The 18,042-nt window shown below is 41.0% G+C and overlaps 1 protein-coding gene and 1 non-coding gene across 3 annotated transcripts in view; one reads left to right on the top strand and one right to left on the bottom strand.

The window, feature by feature from the left end:
• The window catches only part of ntm (neurotrimin), a 454,899-nt gene that overhangs the window by 179,139 nt on the left and 257,718 nt on the right, over positions 1-18,042 (bottom strand). The gene's annotated exons all lie outside the window — the stretch shown is intronic.
• trnaa-cgc (transfer RNA alanine (anticodon CGC)) lies at positions 6,752-6,823 on the top strand. The gene has a single exon. It is a non-coding gene; the product is annotated as a tRNA-Ala (tRNA).

The raw sequence follows: 18,042 nt of genomic DNA, 5'->3' as shown, positions 1-18,042 counted from the left end.
CAGGTGGAGATATGCCATGCACTCTCACAATGACAATCTGATCTTTGAAAGAGAAAAGGAAAACTTACGGGTTTTTTTTTTTTTTTGTCATTCAATACTGCAGTTATTGCTGGGGGTGAATCCTGAAAGTATTGCAGTGGGAGTCAAAACACAGCCTGTGCAATTAAATGTCAGCCTGTGAATCACTTCGGCAGAAATGAGGGTGTCAGTCTTGCATGCAGGAGTCATGGATTGGTGACTAATGCAGACAAATAGCTTTATCCTGTAGCTAAACATGGAAAGACCGCCAAGGAGACATGAACAAATGTTACCCGCAAACGATTGTGCCAGTTGAAGGCGAGGTGTGGTCGAAACGGCAGATGCACCGGAAGAGCTGTGGCCTGCAGTGACAACTGTTTAAGTGGGTCTAACGCTTGAGACACAAAAAAAAAAGGAAAACTTTTTTTTTTTTTTTCATAAAAAAAAAAAAAAGTGAAAAAGTTAATTATCAAGTGCAGATTGTTGCAATTTACCCGAAGAAATGATTCTTTATGGTGTTAAAGGGAAATTGCTAAAAGCAGTAAAAGGACATTAGACTTGGAAATAAGGCCAAGCTAATGAGGGTTAGTCAAATGTCACTGCAGTCCCTTATAAAAGACCTTGGTATGAAGGTTTGAGGGTGCAATGTTCCACTGAGATATTTCTGTCAAATATGTAAGAGTAGGTGAAAAATGAGGCTGGCATCGTCGGGAGGAATTAGGCCAGTTTTACCAGAACTTACAAAGCGGTAGAAGCACACGTGATGAATACGATCATCCAGGTAGAAAAGACACTGCATCCCGGTAAAATATCACCACTCGGTTCTTCAAGTGAGATTGCGCAACTGCATTTCTGCTGTTGTTCATGTATCAAAATAAACTTAAAGACATGATTCATCCCCTCAAGGGCTCCTTAGTAACAGTTCCTTCATATCCATGCAGTAAATCAACTCATATTTTCTACTGAATCTGAATACATCTTGCAAATTTAGAACATTGCTGCCCCTCAATGTGAACAAGATGTGGCCAGCATCAGTTAAAAATTGTTTTCTTTTTTTTCCTGTGTTTGACGACATCATTTTTTGACCCCCGAATGCTGCTTTGACATTACCATTACTGTAATTACAATGCAGGATATGGATAGTGTCGCGGCGGTTTGAACGGTGGAGTGAAAGGTCGTATAATGTGTCGACAGTAAATGCGGTTCTGTGATCGACTGGCATCTCGTCACCCAATGAGAGCAGGGCTAACCTCCGGCGTCCCCGCTATTTATATTTATACATATATGCATATGTGTGTACATGTACATCCATCCACATATATACATACATGCATAGACAAGAGGCACAATTCAGCTGAGTCAAACCAAGAGAACTTTATATATATGTGTAAATAAAGCAAAGCGCGCTGTCACTCACTCTTCATTTTCGCTTTTTTTTTTTTTTCCAGCCGCCGGAGAGCCTTTGCTTTCTTGCTCGACACCGTATGCAAGTTCTAACGTCAAATGAAGCGCGAGTGTCCCTCTGACCCCGAGTGGATTCAACAATATTCTGATGAATCCCAGGGCTCTTCAGCGGTTTCTAACCTTGGTCTTGTGGAAAACAAAGTAAATGCTGATGCGCTGAGTTCTGCTGGCTTGCTTGTTGCAAATCCTGGGTCAAGGCTAGCTATTTTCACTGAGTAGCAGAAAGGCTGCAGGCTGAATATGAGACCATCCAAGACCTCCACACCACAGGGATAAGTGCTGGCACACCAGTTTAGAAATATATTGGGTCAAAAGCCATGACCTATCAACATCAGTGTGAATAAGTGGAGGTTTTAAACCACACAGCATTGCAGCAAAGCAAAGTTAGCTGAGAGCAGATAAGCCCTTGCAGCCGGCGAGGAGATGAAAGAAAGAAAGAAAAAAGAAGGAAATCCTGTGGGCGGAATGTCTCGATAACTTTGGTTTTGTGCAAAGTGACGGTCAAATCCGTGATGCTGACAATGCCGCTGAAAGTGTGTCGTTGACTGGTTGAAATCAGTGGCCATTGGATTTATACTGGATTTCAGATGCTTATGCTGATTAGGAAGAGTTATACGCTGATTTAAAAGCTTGAAATTGCACCGTTCTTGTTATGAAATGTAGCAGTAAAAATAAAGCATAGAATGGCAACAAAATCAAGTGAGTGGAGACCTATTTAGAGGAAATTAATATATGACTACGGGGCTGTTTGCCGAATGAGATGATAGTCTTGTGCAGGATTCGCAGAAAGAAACAAACATAACATTTTCAAAATGATTTTGCCTCATTACACAAAAATAAACTATATTGAACATGTTTATTAACAATAAAAATGCAATTCATCATGCATCTCTCCATTTGTAATTGGAGAGTTGTGGGGCCGGTGCAGCAGCACCATCTGCTGCCCCACCGGCACCGCTTTATGGATCCATGTGATCCAATACTTACAGGCTGGGGTCGCAATCCATTGATGGGTTTCCATCTTAGTTTCTCTAACAGTCATTGGCCGATAGTTGTGAGCCAAACACAGCATGACATCTGAACGGTGTGTGTTTCCATGTAACTTCAATGTAAACTTTCAAAGGATTAATAGTAATTCAGTGACCATAAATATCACTCCATATTCACTAAGGACAGTCTAAATGTTATATAAGCTACTGAATATCATTTACATTGAAATTGCTTGTCTATTAACCTTGAGGCAAGATCCTAATTTACCGCTTTTTTCACCTTAATTGTCTTTACTTTTGTTGTATCTTTTAAATCTGCATTTGTGTATATGTCTGTACAACGTCCATCAATGTCTAGAAGGGCAACTAAAATAGAATGTACTAAGAAAGATAAGATATACCTCATTGTAGGGGGATAAATGCAAAAAAATGACATTATCAATAAATATTAGTATAAATATAAGTAAAAATATAAATAGAGAGAGACAGTTATTATTGTTATTGTATTGAATATTTAAATATTTATATGGATTTTATAGATAGATAGATAGATAGATAGATAGATAGATAGATAGATAGATAGATAGATAGATAGATAGATAGATAGATAGATCTATTTTTATATTTATGATTGCATTTATAATAATTATTATTATTATTATTGATATTATTATTATTATTATTATTCGATTATTTGTCATACCGTAATAATAATACATTATTTTTTTGTATAATAATCAATGCTTTATTATGTTATTATAATAAATCATTATTATTACTATGCTTTTTTTATTATTATTATTATTATTCCTATTATCATTATCATTATTATTACAACAAAAATTTGAATCGATAAATACAGGTATAAAAATAAATAAATTTAAGAATAAATAAACATATAAATCGAAAAGAATGTAAATGCGTTATATAGCTTATAATTGCAAGAGGAAAAAACAAGACAATGCACAGCCGCTTTAGCTGCCTGGGATGAAAACAAGATGGGTTTGTGACAACCCTTTCAGCTATAGAACAACCCTTCCTCCCAATCCCACCAGTAACAAGCTCTCATTTTGCACTAACGTCCACAACATTACCGAAGGGGCAGCGGGGTCAGCGGTGCTTGTCTTGCTCTATTGCCCATTGTTGATAAGCAGTTTCAAATATCTCTAGCAAGAAGAAATGTTAGCCTCACTTTTTTTTTTTTTTTTCTGTCTGCCTCTGCTCAAATTGATCTAGCGGCAGGAGTTGGCAGGATGATCAAGTGGCTCGTTAAGCAGGAGAGGAATTAGGTCTGAGTGTGTCAGATAGAAGAGAGTCTTGGCTGCCCCCCCAGGGCCGTCCGTGTGGTTTCCCATTGCATGACACCTGCGCTCTCTGGAGGAGCTGCGTTTCCCCCTCCACCCCCAACCCTCGCCACGCCAGCAGGTACATCCTTTCTTAAAGACGACCGGAACAAGGAGCGGGCAGTCACTTCGGGAGAAAATTGAGCTGCGGTTGCCAAACACATCTACGACTGCAAAGGTCAGGTTTTGCATTTTGAAAAAATATGCAAACGTCCTACAGCTAGAACCGATTCATTTGGAAAGACAAAATTCACCAGGAAGCGCCGCGTGATCCCCTCCACCACGCAGCCTTATCTTCCCTTCCTTTTAATTTCACTCTCATGATGTTATAAAGGGTGAAGAGGAAAAAAACAAAACATAGCAAGAGGGGATTAATACAAGATTAATGGCAGGCTTCACTCCGGGTCACAGGTCTCCAGCATCCTTGCTTACACTCGCCGAACTCGATTTAAAGAAAAAAGCTTGTCTGCAGGTGCTCCTGCTCAACAAGGCTACAGCCATTATTTTTTTTTTTTCCATAGCGGCGTTATCTGTTACATTACCAGAGCGGGCTGTGGTCGTCTGCTAGCTCGCGCCACGGAAACCGAGAGTAATTCTCTCTCTGATAAAATCGCACTTGCTTAAGTAGAACAATGACAAGAACTCTCAGAACACATGGAGTCTTAAGCCGGGAAGAAAATAAACCCGGTATAGAAATTCGGCGCTCGAAGGCAACTTCAACAAGCATTTGGTGCGGAGAGATTCTCCGTAAATACACACAAGAAGCGGCTGCAGGACAAGAAAGCACTAACAAACAGGATGTTCTTCCCGGTAATGTCCAGCAGAGTCCTGTGTTGACAATATGTCCTGCTTCAGGGAAACTTTGGAGCAACTCCAAACAGATGGAGGGACCAAGAACAGAACTGTGCACGTATTAATATTACCAATATAAATCCTCGTGTCTCCTGCACAACTGTGTCCTTATAACTTCATATATATGGATATATAAAGCGAGCATTCGAGCCCTTTTCTTAATCATTTGTTTACAAACCCTTGTAAATCAAGAAACTGGTTGGAAATTAGGACGCTGCCAAAGGAATGAACTGTGGGATTTTAGCGAGCTTTTCAGCACAACCCCTGCTCTAAATGTGCCCGTCAGCATTACCCTAAGTTTATAAACCACTTTCAGGCTGCCGTGGAGGGCTTAGGTTATGAAAACAAAGTGTCCCAGCATGAATACCTGCAGATCATGCATGTCATTACTCAAAAATACAGAAAGAGTTAAAACCGCAAACACCGACTGCTTTATTTTGGCTCCTTTCTCGCTATTGTGTATCAATAAACCAACACATTTGAAAATAAAAAACAAACAAACAGAAAAAAAATGAAATAAATAGAAAAATAAATCCCGCCAAACAAAATGGAGTTGCGAAAAATGAGACGACACGCTTCGCATGTGAACTCTTGACAAAACCCACTTGCTCTGATGCCGCTTCGCTTCCTCTCATTCATTGATCTGCGGAGCGATTTCTTTTAGCGAAGGATTCTCATGCTGATACCGACGCAGCCGTCCGTGAATTCCACCTTGGGAATTACCCGGCCACATATTGCTCGGCACACAAGTGTCGGGGGAGAATCAAAAGGAAGGAATTATTTTGGACCTTTATCAGCAGTGGTTTGCATCTTCAAAGGTATTTCCATTATCTCGGTCTGGCCAGAATTAAATTCTATTTTCCTGATGCCGTATCAATTTTTTTAAATCCGGTACTTCTGCACGCTGCTCTTCCCCTCAGCTGTGCTTTCCGTGTTAGGAGTCTGCGGATGTGCGAGACTCAAACTCCCGTTTTTCCCCGGGCTGACGTTTTGTTGGTGGAAAGCTTGTGAAAAGATAACGGCTTGATATTGCAAGTTTTAGACAGTGTGTTCAAGAGTCATGACTGGCCGTACCCACATTTCAGTCGAAAAGTAGGCATTTAATGATACGGCGTGTGCTGAATGTAACATCTATTTTTGTTTTATTTTATTCTAAGTGAAGCAATTCGAGTTCCATTGCATCAGATTGTTGTTGCATCTTATTGTGGCAACTGCTTCTCTCCTGAAAGGCTTTCCATCTCTCAGTTCTCAGTAACTGTCTGGTTTGGGAATTGGGAACCGACGCACACCGATCGCTACTTGTTGTTCGACTCTCAACGCCCTCTCGAACACAAGCTAAGGGTTGTTAAAACCGTCCGAGATCGGGCGGACGACATCCCCGCAACAGCAGACGGAAGGGAGGAAAACACAGCTCCAGCATGTTAAGAAAAACTCTCGCAGCCCAAATTGGACTTTTACTGAAAGAAATAAAAAGGTGGCAGAAGAAAACAGAGCACATGGAAGATGCAAGGATGATATAAGACCAAATATGGCTGGTATTTCTGAAAAACGTAGGTTTTCAGCAAACATAAAATCCCTACGCCGCAACACCCTGAGGCAAAGACCAATGCACCCCGAGGACAGAGAACCCGGGCACGAAGTCCAGAATGTGCTGCCCGCTGTGAATGAGAATTGTGACGATCTCTACATTGGTGAGACGAAGAACTTCTGCACAAACGGGAGCCCGAGCGCAGAAGAGCCACCTCTGCAGGGAAGTCCACTGCAGTCCGCTGTCACCGCGACGACGAGAACCAGCCCTTTCTGGCAGATGGAGAGACCTCGAGTCGGAGGTTTGGGGGTCTTTGACACAACCTTTCCCCCGCATGCGACGCACACACCTGCAAATCCATCTGGACCTCATGACTCAACATCCCAAACCAGGACCCGCTGACTCCCACCTGAGTCTGTTCATGTACTTTTCTGAATAAAGCACGGAGTTCAATCATTGCATATATTTTGTCATTTATAGTTTACATAGAATCCCAAAGGGATCGGGGCTGTTTTTCTTATCGAAATGGTTCAAACTGCCACCCCGGGTGTTATATTGGGGATGTAGCTCAGTGGTAGAGCGCATGCTTCGCATGTATGAGGTCTCGGGTTCAATCCCCGGCATCTCCAAACTTTAAGGCTATTGCTCGTGGTTAGGATTCGAAGAAATTCGATTATCGGCTTTTCCGAGTTTGTCAAACTGTTATTGAAAATGTTATCTGCTCTCCTGGCGCCAAAAGATGGTATCGAACTGCCCATTCATCCATAATGGGTGAAATTACTTAATTCCTTTATACATTATTAATTAATAAAGTATAAATTGCCAATCGTCTGCCGCTTACCCCGCGTTTGGGGTCGCGGGGGACGCCGGAGCCTATCCCAGCTGTCATCAGACGAGAGGCTGGGTTCACACTGGACTGGTCGGCATCCAATCGCAACGCCACATCGACTAACGGACAAACATTCACTCATTCGGGGACAATTTTTCCGAATTGTATGTTTTTGGACTGTGGGAAGAAAACTGGAGAACCCAAGAAACCCTGGAAAACACACAAACTCCACACAGAAAGGACCAGGGTCCTTCCTGCTCACCACTGCTCCATAGTGTGTATAAAACATTATTAGTTTTAGTCGCCATGGAAGTAGGAAAGAAAAAAGTAAACGTGTGTGGAAATGGTAAATTGTTTCCATTTATCTAGCGTTTTCAACCTCCGCGGTTTCAAAGTGCTTTCCACTGGTTTCACCCGTTGGACACGACTTACGATGGAGAGCCGCTGTGCAAGCGCTAACTAGACTATCGGGAACAACCGTGGGTTCAGCGTCTTGCCCAAGGTCGCTTCGGCAGGCGGACGGGAGAATCCCGGGATCGAACCGCCGACTTTCCAATTGGAGGGATGCCCGCTCCCCCCCCCCTCGACCGAGCCAAAGCCGCCCCAAATCTCAAATCTCAAATGGGAAGCGATGAAAGTCTAATGAGGTATAATAATGCATAAAGGTGGCAAACGTGAGCACATCAGCATCCTGAGATTATCCGCCAGACAAGGACTAATGACACCGCGCAAGGGCAGTGCAATTAATATGACATTACAGTGAGCCACAGGTATCTTTGGGAGTGAACATGTAAGGTTATGCAAAGCACTTTTGGGAGGGTGAAAAATAAAAAGATGCAGAAATGAAAAGTGTCAATGCGTCCTGCTCCGAACAACATGATAGCGAGGCGGCGCAGGAGGTCAGAGCGGTCGTCCTTGGAAGCGAACGCTTCTGCTTCGATTCACGGCTCCTCCTGACCTGTTGAAGTGTCGAACCCCTCGGTGGTCGCCTTCCGCTCGCCGTTCATCCACGAAGGATTAAACGCGGCGGTCAAATTTCACCGATGTTGAGCTTTACGTGTAACCGACAAATAAAGCGACTTCTTTCTAGATTCAACTATAGAACAAGAACCCACTTGGAGGGATCTAAACTTTACATTTTAAACACAGACTGAAGAATAGAAAAGATTGAAAAAAAGATTGTAAATATGCACAGTATTCTGGAACGTATGCGATGAATTATTAGACATTGCAATCTCAAATCAGGCAATTTATCCGAATTGATAACAGGTTGCGGAGAGTGAGGGAGATAACAAGCTCCCCTCAATGTCGCCCCCAGAAGATTCATGCCTGAATCGTACGAATGCCGCTCCTGAAACCCAATCCTAGGCTTTGTGTTTGCTTCTTTGCACGCGGAAAGACACTGCAGTCCATGTCAGACAAGGAAACCGGCTTTGGTTGTCAAAGCTCAACGGCACAACACATCTATCTTTCATTACCCGCAGTCATGAGGAAGGTGCACGCTTTTTTTTTTTTTTTCTCTGAACGCACCCCTCACCAACCCCACCCCTACATTCTCAATACACTAAATACATGGCCCTTTTCCCATAACCTTGGCCCAATTTATTTCTTTCTCCCTGCGTTGCTGGCTCCTGGCATTTTCAGGAGAGCGAGCGGGGTCATGACGGGGCTCAATTAAAAGTATGAAGTCACGAGCAATTTCTGCGATTGATCCAAAAACAAAGTCAGCCCAAGGTGATGCCGGACACCCTGCGGCCGTGCATCACATGCGTGCAGGAGTTTTTTTTTTTTTTTGAAGTGATCACAATTCAATGCGCCGACGGAACGGCCTGGACATAAATATTACATGTCCTGTGAAATCACACCGATATCTTGCGAATGTTTTCCGGGTTTTTTTTTTTTTTTTGTCCATCAATACTGAACTTTGTGACAAACACTGAAAATAATGTTAAAATATTAAAAGTCGAGTTTGTCCAGGATGACTGCTGGGAGAGGCTCGTGTCCCTGGCTGGAGGAGAAGCGGTATAAGATGATGACTGAGGAAATGACTGAATAAGATTTGACATTTATTAAATATTGGGGAAAAGAGGACATGAATTCAGCTGGTGAGAAAGAAGAGGGTTAGATGGAGGAGGTTGATTCTGTACGGCGACCCCTGGGGGGAGTGTCCGAAAAGAAAAGGAGAGAAACTAAATATCGGGAGTTGTTTTGTCATCGAGTTTAAAATGTATCAACTGGTTAAATCAGGGTTAAAGGAAGTTCAAAACGGTAAAATCTGGCATATAAGCCGCTACTTATTTAAAGTGTGGCTTTTCTGCACTTTAAATGGACATTTAAACTGTCCTCAGCGTTGCACGTGCACTGTGTGAGTTGCACATCAAGCTGTTTTCCTTGCACTGCCAACACCGTTCATACTTATAATTATGTTTACTATACCTATTTATTATCAATACAAATCCAAATGCATTGTGGACAGCAAAGTTAGAATTTCATCAAATTTCAACACTTTGAAACTGAAATCTGTTACAACGATGCAGCTAATTTATGGATTTTTGTAGGTTAATAATGGTAGCTTCCTTCCTCCAACAACGTCACTTTGGACAAACTTTTTGGGAATTTTTTGCACGCACCCCCATTATGAAAAAGAAAAAATACATCAGTCAGGCTGTCGAACAAGGAAATCGAGCTGCTGCACGAAAGTTCGGCATCTGTTCTAAAAAAAACAGCATTTGCATGATGTACCGGTGGTAGTAGATGTTGCCGTGTTTAATTTATCGATTTAAAAGTTTTCACAAAAATCTTTCCTGTGGCATCTTGTTACGTTAATAATGCATGTCTCACCTGTGGCTTATAGACAAGTGCGGCTTATTCAGAATCAGAATACTTTATTGATCCACTTTCATTGAAAGCAGCTCCTGCTACAGAGTAAAGTGGGGAAGAATCAAAATAGAATCTGTATAAAAATAGATTTATTATAGAAAAAAAAAAAAAGAGATTTTTGTTTTTTAATTTTAAAAAATAAAACTTTTTCTGTAATTTACTGCTCAGAAAGTTTAAGGGGAACACTAAAATAACACATCCTAAATCTGAATGAATGAAATATTCTTCTTAAATGAATACTTTGGTCTTTGCATTGTGAACGTGCTGACAATAAAATCAAACGTATGAACCCATGGAGGTCTGGATTTGGAGTCACACTCAAAATGAAAGTGGAAAAATACACGTCTAAGTTGATCCAACTTTGATATAATGTCCTTAAAACAAGTCAAAATAAACCAGTGTTGCTTCCTAAGAGGACAGTTTGATTTCACACATGTATGATTGACTTGGAGTAACACTGTGTTGTTTAATTGTGTTTAATTGTGAATTGTGTTGTTTAATTGTGTGTATATATATATACATATACACACTGTTATATAGATATATATGTTATGTATATATACTGTTATATATATATATATATATACGCTGTTATATCAGACTTTTTAATTCCTCTCTGTTCAACTGCTGGGAATCTTCAAATCTTTGTACTTAAGACCTTAAAACACTTTGTAGTGTTGACTTTGACACTTTATAGTTTTATTTGTTTCTTATTCTCTCCCCCTTTTTTTTTAACTGTTTATACAATTTCCTACTATTATTTATTATTGTTATGTTCTACTTGAAACTCTGGCACAACAATTTCCTTCGGGATAAATATAGTTGTTCTTATTTTTATTCTCATACATATATGAGATATGAGATATGAGATATTACATATATGAGATATTATTCTCATACATATATATATATATACACACACACACACACATATATACATATATACTGTAAATTCTGGACTACAGAGCACAGGTTTATATAGGCTGCACCTACTAATTTTTCAAAGAAAAAGAAGATTTAAATACATGATTTATGTATCATTTATTATGTATAATTTAATACACCGATTACAAATATATATTATATAAACGCACATATATTTACATATATGGACACACGCACACACACATATATATATATATATATATATATCAGAGTTAGTATTTAGCCACGATGATGGCAAACTGTCAGTGAATCCGGTTAGACAGCGCTGAGCGTTGAGGGCTTCTTTGAAGAGATGAAAGAGAAATTTGCCATCAGCGTGACAGATGTGGCCCGGCGCGAGCTTCATGGCGGCTGAGCAGGCTAAGCCCCCCATTCCTGATGGATCAGTGTGGCCAAGGTGAGCGCTTGTCCCTTTCAGATACATCCCAACACCACAGCCGCTGCTGCAGCCGCTAATTGAATTTGATGTTCCCGCTCTGGTTAAGGCTTCCTGCCGCTGATAGATACCCGGGTCCGACCGCTTTCTCTGTCATCTTAGCTGAGAGCCGGAGCCCATTTACATGAAACAGTTCCCCCTGTAAGCAGTTATTAGACAATCTGCAGAATGGAGGTGGCTAAGTCAAGGTGACAGAGAGATCGAGCGAGCCGGGGAGGGAGAGAGAGAGAATTACAAATTCAAGGCGCATAGCATCGCCGGCCACCATTTCACAGATGGAGAACTTCTTGTATGTCAGGAAGTCGCGAGGGGCTGTTGCGATGGATGGCCGAGTGAAGCCATGCAGAGGAAAGTCACCTGCAATAAGTAACAACTCCGGGACCGGCAAAGGTCAGCGGGACTAAACGTGCACGGTGAAGACAGATGGATGTGATCGTGCGGTTTATCACTTCGTCATTAAATCCCGTCTACGGTCGGGGCGGAAAGAAGAAAAAGACGCCTTTTTTGGTTGGGAAAAAAAAAAAAAAAAAAAAGACGGCGGTTCATGTTATGACGCTGGGGAATAAGAAGAACAAATTTATTTATCCCGAAGGAAATTGTTGTGCCAGAGTTACAAGAAAAATATAACAATAATAAATAATAGTAGAAAATTGTATAAACAGTAAAAAAAAAAAAAAAAAGGGAGAATAAGAAATACAGTGTCTTAAGTAACAAGGGAAAACTATAAAGTGTCTTAAGTTCCAAGTGAAAACTATAAAGTGTCTTAAGTTCCAAGTGAAAAATAAGGAGTGCATAAGAGTATGAAAAATTATTGTACATGTCGCTGTTATGAAATATTGCGCAGTTATGAACAGATAAATTACTACAATTTACAATATGTGAGTGAGTTTTTTGAATGCAGAAAGTGGCGTTTTGTGAAACCCTCACAGTCGTAGCCCGGCCTCTGCGGTACGTCTTTCTGAAAGTTAAACGCCGCCGGATATGTCATTTTGACACTGTGCACAATGTGAGCCTTTGTATCATTTCACTTCACAAAGAAGCTGATGTCTCACTCTTCAGCGCCCCCCCCAAACAAAAAAAAAAATCTGCGAGATTATTAACGCATTAATACGCCCTGGCATTTGCTCTATTCCTGTTACGCCACAAGCAGATCATTTTGTTCCACTACTCAACGGTAATTACTGTAAAATCGTTCTCGTACATGAAAGAAAAAAAAAAAAAAAAGCCTTGAGGCGCGGTGCCTTTGTTCAAGATTTACATAACACATCCTCATTACAATCTCTGAGTGTAAACTAGAGTTTTCCGTGTCCACACGGACTGCAGCCGCCGAGGAAACCATCAAAACCCCGTAACTTGTTGTGCCGAAAACATTCGTTTCAATCCGATATTCAATTAGGAGACGACACACTGATCGGTACCAAGACGCTCTGCTTGATTTATGAAGCGTCTACGGTCCGCTTGCTCTTCGTGCTGGTTTGTTTTAGCCGAGGTCCATGTGAGAAAAGTGAAACAGTGACCGTCTAAACCGGGCGCGTCCAAAGTCCGGCCCGCGGGCAAAATGCGGCCCGTGGTCAAAATTCCACCGGCCCGCAGCCTCTGTCATAAAAATCGAAAACAAAATCTAATTGGGTCCAGCAGCCCATTTTTCTATTTCGTATTTTTGATCTGAGTCTAAAATAGAAAAATAGAAAAATAGAAAAACACTGCATTTCCCCTTTTTGATAAGGAGTAATACAAGGATTCGTATGGCACTCAATGCTTTGTATTTCTGAATAATATCACAGTTCACTCTTAATATCACTGTATTTTCCTGTTCACATGTTTTGAAGTAAGAGGTTCAAAGTGAGCATTTAATGGTGAATAACTATTGACTATTTTGACAAGGTGCAAGCTAACATGCATTGTTCTGTTTATAATGTTACTTAAAAAATATATTGCATATAGCAAGATATACTTTATTGGTCTCCAAAGGAGAAATTCTTTTTGTCACAGCAGTGCAACAATTGCAGTATGTACATTGTACAGCTACATACTATATATAGACCTATACTACATACATATATATACACTATCTATCTGGTATATCCTTACAGTATCATTATATTGTATATTGTCTTTTATCCTATTATGCTATTTGTATTATATGTATTTTTTATTCCATTTATATTTGCATTTTGCCTGTACGAACCCCTTATTACTCCATTTATTCTATTTATTCATTTTATTTTTAATTTTGTATCCCATCGTTGCTGTAACACCGTAAATCAAGCCGCTGCGGGACAAATAACTGTCAATCTAATTTCATGATTTTAATACAGTAATTGTGAATGGGCATCGAGAGAGTGTTTTATGTTTGAGTGGCTGTCATTCTGTGGATTTAATCACGATTAGCACGATTAGCGATTTGCACACAGAATGACTGGAAAAAAAAAAAAAAAATCCTTAATCACAATGATTTTTTTTTTTAATGTTCATGCTCAGTTTGGGAAATTGAAACTAAAGGACCTGTGGTGAACAATAATGCCACAGTCGGGGTCACGGTGACTCCACGGCTGCATGGGGTTCATATTCATAAGTGAAACATATCAGACCAGACAGCATCTGACTGAGTGGAAGATTAATGCTTAAGCTTAACAGGAAGTCGGCTATTAGGTCAGACTTTGAGCACAGCATTAAAACCAACTTAGCCGACGTAAGTCCGAGTGGTGCAACCGAGTCTAGTCATGTTAAGTTGACTTTTCATCGCCAAAGGCAATCTGCATTTTTCAGACACGGGGTCAGATTGGGGAGTAAACACCTACGGGAACATCCTGGTGATTCCGCAGTTGTCTTTGGCGTTGTCTTTAAATCAACCGCAACTTGTAATTCAAATTGCCTCAGCGATAATGGACAAGTTTATAAGATTTAACAGCGGCAATATTTAGTCAGAACACCACAACTGCCAGGAGAGAAGAGAATGAAAATAAATCATTACACAACATTCCATTAGTGGCTGCCTGGAGTTACAGAGAAATGTGATCTATTTTTCAAACCTTGCAAAACATTAAGGTGGAAGACAGTTTTTTTTTGTTTGTTTTTTTTAAACAGAGGACCACAAACAAGCAATAACACCTCAACATCTCAGATGTTCCCAACAGGAGGCTCGAGGGGGGGAGTGAAGGAGGATCTATGTCAAAGTAGATAAGTCATTACTCAAGAGAGGGGATGGTCTATGGCACAATTGATCATCACTTTAAAAGTGCTGTCCTCACTTCATGTCTTCCTCGCCAGTCTGGCATCCATTCGCATCTGAGCCGGCGTGACACCGCGAGGACTAATGAACCACGTGTGACAGCAACAGCCCCGAAGCGCTAATCTACGGAGGTTAAATGACTGCTGCTCGCGAGGAGTCAGTCAGAGCTGAAGTAGCCTTTGTGCTGGAGGGCCTCTTGACTCATGGCTCATCCTCGCTCAGACGATTAAACCCAAAAAAAACCCAGAGTATCTTTATTATTATTATTAATGTTATTATCATCATTATTGCATATAAAAAAATAAGTGATTGCTTAGATCAGGGTTGTCAAACTCAAATACACAGTGGGCCAAAATTCAAAACCGGGACAAAGTCGCGGGCCAACATTGATATTTTTTGAAAAAAATCTTCCTCCAGAAATAACAATGAACCTTTTCATATGGACCCAAACTAGTTTTGCTTAAAAACTAAATATGGAACAAGCATAGCTTAATACTATACAATATATAACTTAATATTGCACACATGCAAAATCCTGTTTTCTGCCTAAGTAGCAGGGTGCCAATATTAGCATAATGTCGCTATGACAACTGTACACAGAGGAGAGGGCGTTTATGGGTCCTGTTGGGATTTTCGTGCCAAAACACCAGCAGAAAATTCTGGGATTTGTAGAATTAGACTATAACGACGGGCCAGCTCCAAAAGTCATTTGGTACGGCGTCGCGGGCCGAAAATAATCCGAGCGTGGACTAAATTTGGCCCGCGGGCCAGAGTTTGACGCCTATGGCTTAGATTTACATCAATATCAGCCAAGGTCAACATATGAAACTTTGACCGTCCCCATTCGCCAGCGTTCTCTTCTCTGCGAGCATTTCTACGTGCAGACTTTTGGCTGTGCGCACAAGATGAAGCGCCTCTGATAATTCGTTTAAGACAATAACGGATCCCATATCCTATTCTGTATGCGTCGATTTTCACATGTCGATTTGTTGTAGTCTGTGCTTGTAAAAGTACAGATGTTCTGGAGGTGGATGGTAACAAGGCTATTGGTTTGCAATGCATGAATCCAAAACTGATTGCGGCAATGTAACATGCATAAAACATTTGCAAAATACACAAAAAAAGAATTGTTTTTAAAGATAAGAAAAGGCCCATCATTTATCTAATCAAGAAAACACAAAACAAAGACTGACCATTTTTGTTAATTTCCGTCAATATATTAAGATTTAAAAAACAAAATCTAATTTTCTAACTTTCTCTTTCTTCATTTTAATCCACCGCCTTTGGGGTCAACACTCGCCGCGCGAAGGAAAATGAGAAGTGTTTTTGTGTGCCAGAGTATCTTTGCACATAAAGTCAAAGCTGCAATGGCCACCTTTTATAAAAATGTAAAATCCAAAGACTGCATTCATGTCGCTCCAGATATATTCTGAAATTATGTGAATGAACAACAGCGTTGCCACATTTGCAACACGCTGAAGGTTATACAGATGCCGTTGTGCTGCTCAGAAGAAGTGGAATCCCTCCAACGGGGAGAGCGTAATGACCTGAAAATGTAGTATTCTTTATAATATGTGACGTCCAAATGAAATATCACTCGACCTGAGGGCATGCTGATAACACCGCAGTACTGGCGGCTACAGGATGTGTGGATTCATCAGAAGCTGCCGGCGATGACCTCGGCCCGTTGCATTTATCCTCCTCCCCACGTTAAGGTTATTCATTATGTAGCAAAACTAATTACTTAACAAGAAATACATCACCTGTTGGTTTTTGTCTTAGCGGGCAGCGTTGAACTGCACTGCAGGGTAAAGAAATTATAAAACCCACCTGCTGGCAAACACAATTCACAACTCGAGAAAAAAAAAAAAAAAACGTAAAAGAGAAAATAATATATTTAATACATCCGATTTCGGATGTTATATTGCATTATGTATTTTCTCAGAGATTGCAAATGCTAAAATTATGGATTGTATTTGAATAATCAGGTTGTCTTGCAGGAACTGCAAGATGCACAGCTGACGGTTGCACACAGACGCAAGTGGAACACGGCGGCGCAGCTCGCGGTCGGCGATGGCGCCGAACGTCTCACTTCCATACAGTGTTTGTGACAGTGACATGACAACATTCTTTTATGACTCCCTTATATTCTCCAACAATGACAGCAGGGGAGGAATGGAGAGAAACTGCCAGGCGTCATGGAGAGGAATCCCTGTCAAATGTTACCCCGAGGCCTCTCCTCCCACATGTCAAGATAGATAACCACTAGACCCTCGTGGGAAGGAGGGGGACAGAAAAAGAAGCGGAGTCAGAGAGTGAGAAAACGGAGACGGATCAAAATGTATTCTAGGAAGGGCCGGCTCATTCTGTCTCTGCACCGCTTGAATTTAGGTTTAGAACAGTGGATTTCACCACAGCGCTGCCAGAATTTTAGTCTTTATTATGAGGAGCCAAAGAGCAAGAAATGATTGTGGAAAAACACATTTCGCAACATGCTGGTAATTTTATTTCTCATAACAAAGCGTGCAACGCTGCACCACATACTGTTATTCGATACAACGCTAAGGATTCAATAGAAAGATAATCACAAAAAAAATTAAAAAAAAAAAACGGGAGAGGGAGAGATGCAATTGTTTTCATTTTCTTTGTTTGCTTGTTTGTTAAGAAGTTTATTAGGACAGTGTACAATTACATTCAGCGCAGAGGTAGAGATGTTTGTACCAGATTGTAGCTCATAGCTAATTTCCATCTGTAGTCCTGGACAATACAAATATAAAACTGTACAAAACAGACAATATATATAAAATATACAGATAGGCAATAAAATAACTACAATATATATTTTGCAGGTTGAAAGTGCTATTGTTGTGATATTATTACTTTGGTCATCTCGGGGCCGAGTATTTGCCAGGTGTGTAGGTAGGATGGGACACCAAACCCTTCCGATGTAAAACGCGATCTTACAAATGAAGACGACGATACAAAACGCATCAGAAAAGATCAGCGGGTGAAGAAATCAGCCGCGAGGAGCGTCGACCCGAAACTGGCGGGACGGGAACTGATAATCAGACAGAGGCCGAAACTCGAGGCGGAACTGCACAGCTAACTCGAGCTAATTACACAATACCAGGCAGGTTAACACTCGGGGGCGGGAAGAGATCTGAGCCCTGAGAGACACTCGGGACGGGTCGGCCTGACAACAAGTGATTTACCGAAGCAAGGGAAGTATATTAGGGCACGGGGGGTTCTCGCGCAGGAAGGCGGGGTAAAGACAGGAAGTATAGCAGAAACATTGCACACTGGGATGCAACTATTAAAGTAAACCAGCCAGCGAGAAGAACGTGAACCCGAAAATCAGTGGGAACCACCGAATAACAAGCACGAGGAGCAGGACGGATACATACAAATACAAAGCGAAAACCAGCGATAACCGAGCCTCACGGTGCAACCGGGTCTAAAATCAGACGATATCGCGAACTCGACAGTCCCGTTCAACGGCAAAAATAAGATCATGACAGTTTCTAAC

This window comes from Fistularia commersonii, chromosome 15, assembly GCF_037954325.1.
Source record: "Fistularia commersonii isolate RoL2024-O1a breed Wild chromosome 15, RoL_Fcom_v1.0, whole genome shotgun sequence".
In the NCBI taxonomy this organism is placed as follows: domain Eukaryota; kingdom Metazoa; phylum Chordata; class Actinopteri; order Syngnathiformes; family Fistulariidae; genus Fistularia; species Fistularia commersonii.
The sequence above is the reverse complement of the archived record's forward strand: the minus strand, read 5'-3'. Positions and strand labels throughout refer to the sequence as shown.